General features: G+C 46.1%; 1 non-coding gene and 1 pseudogene across 1 annotated transcript; both read left to right on the forward strand.

Annotated features, from left to right (window-relative positions):
• Nucleotides 1-4,723: 4,723 nt before the first annotated feature.
• On the forward strand, nt 4,724-4,796 carry TRNAG-UCC. Its single transcript has one exon. It is a non-coding gene; the product is annotated as a tRNA-Gly (tRNA).
• A 4,588-nt stretch (nt 4,797-9,384) lies between these two features.
• LOC102407595 lies at nt 9,385-10,621 on the forward strand (annotated as a pseudogene).
• Nucleotides 10,622-10,902: the final 281 nt, after the last annotated feature.

Consider the following 10,902-nt stretch of genomic DNA (forward strand, 5'->3'; position numbering starts at 1 on the left):
TACTCTGAACTTGCCAACCTGAAGCCATCTAGAATAGAAAACCATTGTGCTCAAACTTGTTACCCTGGCATTTGTTACCAAGTTCTTAGGTCACAAGGCTGAATAAATCCTTAGCAGATGCTCTTGTCGGTTTTTGGAGCCTGAGGAATGTGAGAGGCAGCTGCTGGATTAAACAATCTCACAGGCGCCGAGTACGGGGCTGTTCCAACATGGCTGAAAGTGTTTTATTCAGTGACAGATTTACAAGAGCAATCAGAGATGCAGAAAAAGGAAGGGGGAGAAAAAAAGAAAGAAAAGAGAATCACTGTGGCTGCTGCCAATAATGTGGTCTTGGCTTCCAACACATTTTATTTTTAGGTTGTGGTGGTTTGGTTTTTATTTAATAAGGAACCATATAAAGAAGAAAATGAGAAACGACCCATTAACCCACAGCTGAAATAGCCCCTGTGGACTTTAAAAATAAGGTAAGCACAGTGTTAGACATTCAAGCAGAGCAAAATTGAAAATAGAAAGCACCCACCCCATCACCCCTCTCCTCTGCCTCTGCCGAAGCCTAAGACCATAGCATGTCCTCATTTTTCCTTCAAAAAGAGAAGACATGTTTATGAATATCCCAGCACATCTCTCTATGTGTGTGCCTTGTGTACTGGTGTGTGTGTACATGTGTCTATGTCCATACGTCGTATGTACATGTGTGTATGTGTGTGTATATTTTTGTGTGTATGTGTATATAGATGCATATGTATTTATGAGTATTCGTATGTACATGGTTGGATATGTACACGTGTGTATGTGTGCATATCTGTATGCATTTATGTTGGTGTGGTACATGTGTGTGTTTGTGTATGTGTGTGTGTGTATGGTAACAGCAGAAGTAGCCAGACAAATGTCTTCATGTGCGCTTATATATCACACAGGATCTGTTAAGAAATATTAGCAGTTCTACTTTCCAGATGGACTCAGAATCCATCTACTTTTTTTTTTACATTTACTTATTTGTTTGTTTATTTACGCTGTGTTGAGTCTTTGTGACTCCAAGACTCTAGAGCACACAGGCTGAGCAGTTGCAGCACGTGGAGTCTCTAGCTGTGGCGCACAGGCTTAGGTGTCCCTCCGTATGTGGGATCTTGGGGCTTCCCAGGTGGCGCTAGTGGTAAAGAACCTGCCTGCCCGGGTAAGAGGCAGTAACAGACACAGGTTCCATTTCTGCATCAGGAAGATCCCCTGGAGGTGGGCATGGCAACCCACTCCAGTATTCTTGCCTGGAGAATGCCATGGACAGAGGAGCCTGGCAGGCTACAGTCCATGGGGTCACACGGAGTTGGACAAGACTGAAACGATTCAGCACACATGCAGATGTAGAATCTTAGTTCCCTGACCAGGAAATGAACTCAAGTCCCCTGCATTGGAAGGTGAATTCTTAACCCCAGGACCATCAGGGAAGTCCCTTTAACTTTTCATTATTATAATTAGAGAAATACTGAGAGTGCCAGTAGTTTTACTGCATGCATGCCTGCTCAGTCGTGTCCTACTTTTTTGTGACCTCATGGACTGTAGCCCACCAGGCTCTTCTGTCCATGAGATTTCCCAGGCAAGAATACTGGAGTGGGTTGCCATTTCTTTCTCCTTAGGGGATCTTCCCAACCCAGGGGTGGAACCCAAGTCTCCCGAATTGTCAGGCAGATTCTTTACTGCTGAGCCATCTGGGAATTAAATGGACATTCAGTTCAGTTCAGTTCAGTCGCTCAGTCGTGTCCGACTCTTTGCGACCCCATGAATCGCAGCACGCCAGGCCTCCCTGTCCATCACCAACTCCCGGAGTTCACTCAGACTCACGTCCATCAAGTCAGTGATGCCATATAGCCATCTCCATTGCAAATAACAGAACCACAGTTCAAACTGGCTCACATTAAATAACATTTTCTTACAAAGGGACTTTTCGTTTTCCCTGATAGCTCAGTTGGTAAAGAATTCACCTGAAATGCAGGAGACCCTGGTTCAATTCCTGGGTCGGAAAGATCTACTGGAGAAGGGATAGGTTACCCACTCCAGTATTCTTGGGCTTCTCTTGTGGCTCAGCTGGTAAAGAATCCACCTGCAACTTGGGAGACCTGGGTTGGGAAGATCCCCTGGAGAAGGGAAAGACTACCCACTCCAGTATTCTGGCCTAGAGAATTCCATGGACTGTATAGTCCATGGGGTTGCAAAGAGTTGGACACAACTGAGTGACTTTCACTACAAAGGGATTTTTTTGGCTAACAGAATTCAAGGATAGTCTGACTTCAGGCATGGCAGAATCCAGGCGCTGAGCAATGGTCTCCCTCTGTCTCTAGAGTTTTTGGGGCATTGGCTGTATTCACAGCACAGTTCCAGCAACTCTGGGCTTCTGTTCTCCCAGATTCATCCAGGGGAAAGAGGAGAGAGAGACCCCTCTCTGAGTCACTCTAGGAAAAGCCCCAGGTTGAGCTGTTCGTGCCTGAGTAGGTCGTGTGCTGACCCTGGGACCAGATATAGAGTTCATGCCATGGGAATAACAGGGAGGAGATGGAGAGAGGCATGATTTCCTGAGGAACATGAAGGTAGTGGTTCTGAACAGGATGCTAGCTAGACCAATATGCAATTCACCACATCATCATCATTATATTACCTGTAATTGTGTTTTATATTATTGTTTTAGGATTGTGCAGCATGACGCAGATTCCCAGTAGTTCTGCAAAACCAATTCCTTCTTTTGCTTTGCACACCTCTGGAAGACACTTTCCTAGCCTCCTTTGCATTTGAGTGTGACCACATGACTGAGTTCTAAGCCACAGGACATGAAAGGAAGGGAATTTAAACCTCCTGCCCATGATTTTCTAAATCTGTTCCTCTTTCAAGCCAGCTGGAAGAGAGATGACCCCCAGAACCTCAGAAGCCAAATATTGAACATGGGTGAGCCAGAAGGTGGAAGGAACTCGGGTTCTTGGAGTTCCTTGAGAACACCTTGAGGAAAATCACCTGCAATGAAGAACAACTGTGACTTTATGTGAGCAAGAATAAATTCCTAACACTGTTTGAGTCATTAGACATTTTGGGGTTGGATTGTTAAAGCAGCTGATGTTACCCTGACTGACTGATACAACAGGAGAAATGAAGTTTATGGTTTCCACAGGTGAAGTCTACCTCGTAGAAAGATACATATTCCTTTCCCAGCTCCAGACCTACAAGTCACAGGTAGATTCTGGTGTAAACGTCATAGAGTCTCTTTCCAGGGAAGAGTGATAGCAAACATCTTCCCCTATGTATTGACTGCACCGAGTTAAGAGGCTGTATTTATTAGGCTATTTTACTTTTAGTCTAGAAGCTTAGGATTCTGTTTTTTAATTTTTAATTGGATGGTAATTGCTTTACAGTGTTGTGTTGGATTCTGCCATACAGTGAAGTGAATCAGCCGTAAGCATGCATATTTTCCCTCTTTCTTACATCTCCCTCCCACCCCAGGCTTCTGTTTTTAAAAGGCTGAATTGCTCTTGGAAATACAATGTGGGCAGAGCAGGGTGGTTTTATTGTTTGTTTGTTGGCACTTTTAGGACAACTGGGAATGTAAATGGTTCTGTCTCTGACTCTGTCCTTTCTGTGTGTCTCTGCCTGTTGGCTTTATCTTTTGAATCTGAGACCAATTTTTGTTTTTCAGGAGAAGCTCCTGACACATTATAAGCTCACATTCCCCAAATTCTTTTTTCCAAAGAAGAATTGAGGCTGTTCTCTCTGGTCTTAAGGTCTGAGAGCCCACCCACTCCTGTACGTCTGTCCTGGCACCTCCAACAACTGTCTGGGTAATGCTAAGTTTCAGCCCATGGCTCTCTGGGCCAGTTTCTCTTCAGTAAAGAATGTGTTTGATGGCAATAGGTACTTATTTTTCTCACATAACACAAAATCTGGAAGAAGGTAGTTTCAGGTATTGGTCCAATGACATCTGATGTCCCAGGTTCTTGGTCTTTCTGCCTCATAATCCCTTAGAGTGTTGACTTTCATGGTCATGACTGTTGCCTCATGACCACAGGATGGCTGCCACAACTCTGACCATCACATCTACAATCAAGGTAGGAAGATTCTTGTTATCAGGGACGCAAAAGTTTACCAGAAGCTTCTCAGCTGACTTCTGCTTTCATCTCTTTGGCCATAATGGTGTCACATGACTGTGAATAGAAGTCAAGAATGCTGGAAAAATGAGTCCCTGATTTCAGCCTCAAAACCAGAAGTGGGTAATGAAGAAAGGGGCAGGGAACAATTGTTGGGTTACCATAGTAACCACTGGAGTCCAGTGTCATGATTGTGATGAATAAGGGAGTGTGAGAGAAGGAAACAGAAGGTCCTGTGGGGGTAAGGATGATTCCTCTCTCTGGAGACTAGGATTTACAGTCTGGGGGACAATCCATGGTAAGCTATGACTCTGAAATCTTCTGTGACAAGGGAGAAGTAACAGCAACAACAATAATAATGCAGCAGTAATAATTAGAGTCTAACATATGTGCCAGGCACCTGCTCTACAAACACAGCCTCGTTTATTGCTCCAACAAACCCTATTATTATTCCTGTGATTGTAGCTTGACTGGGATCATGGATTTACTCTTATTCCTCACAGTGTGTTCCCCACTCAGCAGCCAGAGGGAATCTTTAAAACTGAAGTCAGATTGTGTCTCTCTCTATCTCACTCCCAATAAAAGCCAGAATCCTTGGGACTTCCCTGGTGGTCCAGTGGTTAAGACTCTGCACTTCCAATGCAGGGGACGCAGGTTTGATCCCTGGTTGGGGAAATAAGATCCCACATGCCACGGCCAAAAGATTTTTTAAAAGCCAGAGACCTTGCCTTGGACCCAAAGCCTCAGACAATCTGTTTTTCCTCCACTGGCCATCTCTCTGGCCCTATTTCCCCCTACTTCTCACTGCCAGCCACACTAGCCTTCTTGCTTTTTTCTCTTGAAAACTCCAGGCATGCTCCTGCCCCAGGGCCTTTGCACTTGCTAAAGCCTTCTGCCAAGATTTTTTCCTGATTTCCACAAGACTTGCTCTCTCACGTCTTTCAGGTCTCTTCTGAAATGTCCCTTTCTCTACAGGGTTTCCCTGACCCAGTCCCCCAGCTCTGTCAGGCCCCCTTCTTGATTTGTTAGCTAACCGGCACTTACCACCATCTTATCGCCCACAGAGTTTATTCATTTCTTTTTTTTTTTCTCCTTCTCTAGAATGGAGATGGTCCCTGATGGTCCAGTGGCTAAGATTCCACGCTCCCAATGCAGGGGGACCAGGGGTCACAACTAAAAACCCTGCAACAAAGATCCTGTGTGTTGCAACTAAGACCTGATGTAGCTGAATAAATATACAAAGGCTTCCCTGGTGGCTCAGATGGTAAAGAACCCACCTGCAATGCAGGAGACCTGGGTTTGATCCCTGGGTCAGGAAGATCCTCTGGAAAAGGGAATGGCTACCCACTCCCATATTCTTGCCTGGAGAATCCCATGGACAGAGAGGAGCCTGGTGGGCTACAGTCCATATGGTCACCAAGAGTTGGACACAACTGAAGCACGGAGAAGGAGATGGCACCCCACTCCAGTACTCTTGCCTGGAAAATTCCACGAACAGAGGAGCCTGGTAGACTGCAGTCCATGGGGTCACGAAGAGTCGGATACGACTGAGCAACTTCACTTAACTTTTCACTTTCATGCATTGGAGAAGGAAATGGGAACCCACTCCAGTGTTCTTGCCTGGAGAATCCCAGGGACGGCGGAGCCTGGTGGGCTGCTGTCTATGGGGTCACACAGAGTCGGACACGACTGAAGCGACTTAGCAGCAGCAGCAGAAGCACCTTAGCACATAGCACACACACATATACATACACACACACACACACACACACACACACACATATATATATTTAAATGTTTATTTTTAAAAAATACCCTTCATTACAATGCTGTGATGACTCAGTTATCCCCAATTTACAGACTGAGAAATTGAGGTCCTAGGAGATGAAGAAACTTGCTCCACCAAGTTTCTGCTATGGTAGTAAATTACTGTAAATTCATTCAAAGGACTGATGCTGAAGCTAAAGCTCCAATACTTGGCCACCTGATGCAAAGAACCAGGTCATTGAAAAAGATCCTGATGCTGGGAAAGATTGAAGGCAAAAGGAGAAGGAAGGAGGTGGCAGCGAATGAGATGGTTAGGCAGCATCTCATTGGACATGAATTCAATGGACATGAATTTGAGCAAACTCCAGGAGTCAGTAGAGAACAGAGGAGCCTGATCCTACAGTCCATGGGGTAGCCAAGAGTCGGACACCGAGCAGCGACTGAATAACAACAACAACACAACAATAAATCACCACAAACTTAGCAGCTTAAAACAGCACACATTCATTGTCTTAAGTCCTGGAGGTGAGCAGTCTGTGCAGGTCAGCAGGGCCATGATCCTTATGGAGCTCCGGGCACCAGTCACTTCCCTGCCTTTTCTAGCGTATAGGGGCCGCCTGCATTCCTTGGCCCAGAGCCCTTTCTTGCATCTCTTGGAACTTGGCTTCCCTCCTTCTCTGACTCTGACCCTCCTGCCTCTCTCTTTTCTTTACAAGGAATCTTCTCGATTCTGTTGGGTATCCACCTGGATAATCTAGGTTCCTCTCTCCATCTCAAGATCCTTAACTTGGTCACATCTGTGAAGTCCTTTGCCACCGGCAGTGACACGCTTGCAGGATCAGCATAGCAATTGGCATTGGGGGACGTTATTCAGCCCTCCACAGAGCCTCAAGTTACATCTAGAAACTTGGATGTAACTCGCAGCACTGACATTCAAACTCCCATCTGGCTGACTCCAGAGTCCTGGGCCTGTCTTAGTCGCCAGAACAGTGGGTGGGGACCTGCCACAGCCCCACCCCCGCTCCTGTCCCCACTGTCCCCCCACTCCCACCCCTATTCAGTCCTGGGGGTTCAAAGCAAAGCTTCCAAATTCTGGGCCCTGCGTTCCCTCATTCCCTCCGTTCCCTCCGTCCCCACAGCTCCCCACCCCCAGCCAGTGGGCTCCCGCTCCTGGAGTGGAACTTGTTTCCTTTGGACCTCAGCCTGTGAACACCCTTCCAGGCCCTTCCCTCGCCCTCAGCCTGGGGACGTTCAGCTCCAACGGCACCAGGTGGGCGGGTTGGAAGGACCAATGGGCCAGATGGCGCCAGATTCCAGAGTGCCTGGAGGATTTGCAGATGGTCTGGGGCCTGGGGAAGGGCCCCCTCCCCACCCTGCTGCTCGTCCAAATGCCATGGCCTGCCACGAGGCAGGGAGAACTCCCACAGCCAGCCTCCTCGATTTCACAGAAAACAAACCTCAAACCTCAGATGCCTAACCCTCCTGTTTTTCTAGAAAGTTTTCCTCTCCAAGACTGTGGCTGGTGATTCTCCACTGTCCTTGAACCTCCAAGTGCCCCCACCGAGCCCGAATCCCCGACTGCTGAGCGCACATCTTCCTTTGTTAAGAACAGAGGCCAGACAGGCAGAGGTATTATGGGGTAGGGTTTGAGTCCGGATTCTGCAGCCCAACTGCCCAACTCCAGGAAGACTTGCCTCTTACCAGCTGTGTGACCCTGAGGAAGACACTTCCCCTCTCTGGGCCTCAGGGTTCTCATCTGCAAGATGGGGATGAAATTATAACCATATCTTTCTCTGAGGATTTTTTCTGCAAATAAAATGAGTCATATTTGCAAATTGCTTAGGACAGGGTCTGGTGTGTGAGCACTATATAAATTTTTGTTTAAAAATAAAATTAAATTAAAATTTGCTTCTTTAGAATCTCAGGCTGAAATTCGCCTTTGCCAACATTTACTTGTCTTTCTCTTCTGTTCTTGGAGGAAATGGCCACACTTCCACCAAAAGCCAGTCCCTTCTCTGCAGTGGGGTCCCATCTCCCCTACTTGGGGAAGGTTCCATCTCACACTAACCTGTTTAACAGTCTCTCTTGCATCAATCATTTCTTGTTTTTTTTAGACTCCCTTCCTGACCCCCACCTCCAGCTACCACCTCTCCTTTCCTTTTTTTAAAAAACTTTTTGGCATGCTTGGAGACATGTGAGATCTTAGCTGCCTGACCAAGAATCAAACCTGCTCCCCTCGAAGCGTAAGTGCAGTGTCTTAACCACTGGACCGCCAGGGAAGTCCCTCCCCTGTTTTAAACACCTTCAAAGAACCACCATCCTTGGGTTTGGACAAATAGACCTTTCACTCACTCTTCCAACCCTCAGTATCTGATTCTTGTCCCCACTTCTCAAACGGGGTGACTTTTACCAAAGTGCAGAGGCTTCCGTCATGTAAAGTCAACAAAACAGCTGCTTCTCTGCCCTTATGTGGCCATCCTCCCCTTCCCTGAAATCCTCTCTGCTCTGTGCTGGTTAAATTCTTACTTTGAAATAATTTCAAGCTTACAGTTGAGGTGCAAACCAGGACTAAGAACTGCATCCCTGTAATTTTCTGCCATGAATAAATCATCATTCCCTCTCTCTCTCTTTCTCCCCAGCCCTCCCTTTTTCTTCCTGTTAGGAAATGTGTCCCTCCCCTCAAAATGATATATTGAAGTCGTGAAGTCATAATCCCCAGTCGCTCAGAATGTGAACTTATTTGGAAAGAGTGGTTGCAGACAGAATCGGTTGAGTTGAGGTTTTACTGGAGTAGAACGGACTCCAAATCCCATGTGACTGGTGTCCTGTAAGAAGACAGTCACGTGAATCAAGACCAAGGCACACGTGACAGAGGGAGAAATGGGAGCTGTGCGGTTGTAAGCCAAAGAAAGCCTGGGCTTGTCAGCAAACCACCGGAAGCAGACTTCCCTGGTGGTCCAGTGGTTAAGAGTCTGCCTTCCAATGCAAAGGCTGCAGGTTCAGTCCTTGGTTGGGGACCTAAGATCCACTTGCCGGCAGCGTGTGTATTAAGTCACTTCAGTCATGTCTGACTCTTTGGACTGTAGCCCGCCAAGCTCCTCTGTCCGTGGGGTTCTCCAGGCAAGAATCCTGGAGGGGGTTGCCATGCTGTCCTTCAGGGGATCTTCTTCCCGATCCAGAATTTGAACTAACATCACAGCAACTAGAGAAGCCCTGGAGTGCCCCAGCTCGAGAAATCCGATGCGCCTTGATGAAGACCCTGCTGCTACTGCTGCTGCTAAGTCGCTTCAATCGTGTCCGACTCTGTGCCACCCCAGAGATGGCAGCCCACCAGGCTCCCCCGTCCCTGGGATTCCCCAGGCAAGAACACTGGAGTGGGTTGCCATTTCCTTCTCCAATGCATGAAAGTGAAAAGTGAAAGTGAAGTCGCTCAGTCATGTCCGACACTTAGCGACCCCATGGACTGCAGCCTACCAGGCTCCTCCGCCCATGGGATTTTCCAGGCAAGAGTACTGGAGTGGGGAGCCCAGTGCAGCCTAAATAAATAATAAAATAAAAATATATAAATTAAAAAATCACCAAAAGCTAGGAAGAGGCAAGGAGGCAAGAATGACTTCCTCTAAAAGCTGCAGAAGCATGGCCCTATTGATTTCAGACTTTTGGCCTCAAAAAAGTGAATGAATATATTTCTATTGTTTTAAGCTATCCTGATTGTAGCATTTTGATATGGCAGCCCTAGGAAACTGACACACTCCATCCTCCATCCTTGTCTCTCTATATAGTATTTTTTTCAGAACTTTTTGAGAATAAGTCATGCTTCTTTACCTTTCAGTCTATCAGTGTTCCTTCCCTAAAAATAAGAGGGACTTTTTCTCACAGAACCATGGAAGTTATCAAAAATCAAGAAATTCAGGACTTCCCTGGTGGTCTGGTGGTTAATATTTCACACTCCCAGTACAGGGGCTAAAGTTTGATCCTTGGTCTGGGAGCTAAGATCTCACATGCTACCAAGCAAAGACTAAAAATAAAAATAAATGAAATAAAAGAGAGTAAGACCTAAGTTAAAAACTATTTTTTTGACCAGACCAGAACCACTGAGCTCTAACCAGATTCTCTTCATCGGGGTTGAGACCCGGGCGCCTCCAAGATGCCAGCTTACTACTCTTCCTTCATGGACCCTGACACCAAACTCATTGGAGACGTGGCACTGTTGCCCATCAGAAATCAGTTCAAAGGATCTGCCCCTAGAGAGACAAAAGAGACAGATACTGTGGATGAAGCTATCTATTACTTTAAGGCCAATGTCTTCTTCAAAAACTATGAAATTAAGAATGAAGCCGATAGGACCTTGATATACATAACTCTATGTTTCTGAGTGTCTAAAGAAACTCCAAAAGTGCATTTCTAAAAGCCAAGGCGAGAAAGAAATGTATACACTGGGAATCACTAATTTTCCCATTCCCGGAGAGCCTGGTTTTCCACTTAATGCCGTTTACACCAAACCTGCAAATGTGGACGATAAAGTGATGAGGGCCTACGTACAACGGCTGAAGCAAGAGGCTGGACTGAGACTTTGTGAGAAAGTTTTTGACTCTCAGAATGATAAACCCAGCAAGTGGTGGACTTGCTTTGTGAAGGGACAATTCATGAACAAGAGTCTTTCAGGACCTGGACAATAAAGGCAGCCTTGGGCAGACACTGTCCTCATAGCTGTGGGCAGCATTTACAGCAAGATGTATGTAGTCCTTTGCCTTTATTTCCTAAAGTTTTATACAGAGGAGAGAAGAGTGTGTGTCTTTATTTGAAGAGCTCTTTATCAAGAAATTTGGGGTGGGATGGGTGGGGAAGAATGAGTTGTTGACTGGTGATTTGAAATGTCTGCAGTATTAAGCTGATGCTTAATAAATAATGGTAAAGAAAAAAATACTTTTAAAAAATTCAGAAAGTTCAACATTAGCACCACACACTTATTCAATCTAAAGTCCATATTCAGTCTCGTCAATTGTCCTAGTCA

The sequence above is a fragment of the Bubalus bubalis genome, chromosome 18 (genome assembly GCF_019923935.1).
Source record: "Bubalus bubalis isolate 160015118507 breed Murrah chromosome 18, NDDB_SH_1, whole genome shotgun sequence".
Taxonomy (NCBI): Eukaryota; Metazoa; Chordata; class Mammalia; order Artiodactyla; family Bovidae; genus Bubalus; species Bubalus bubalis.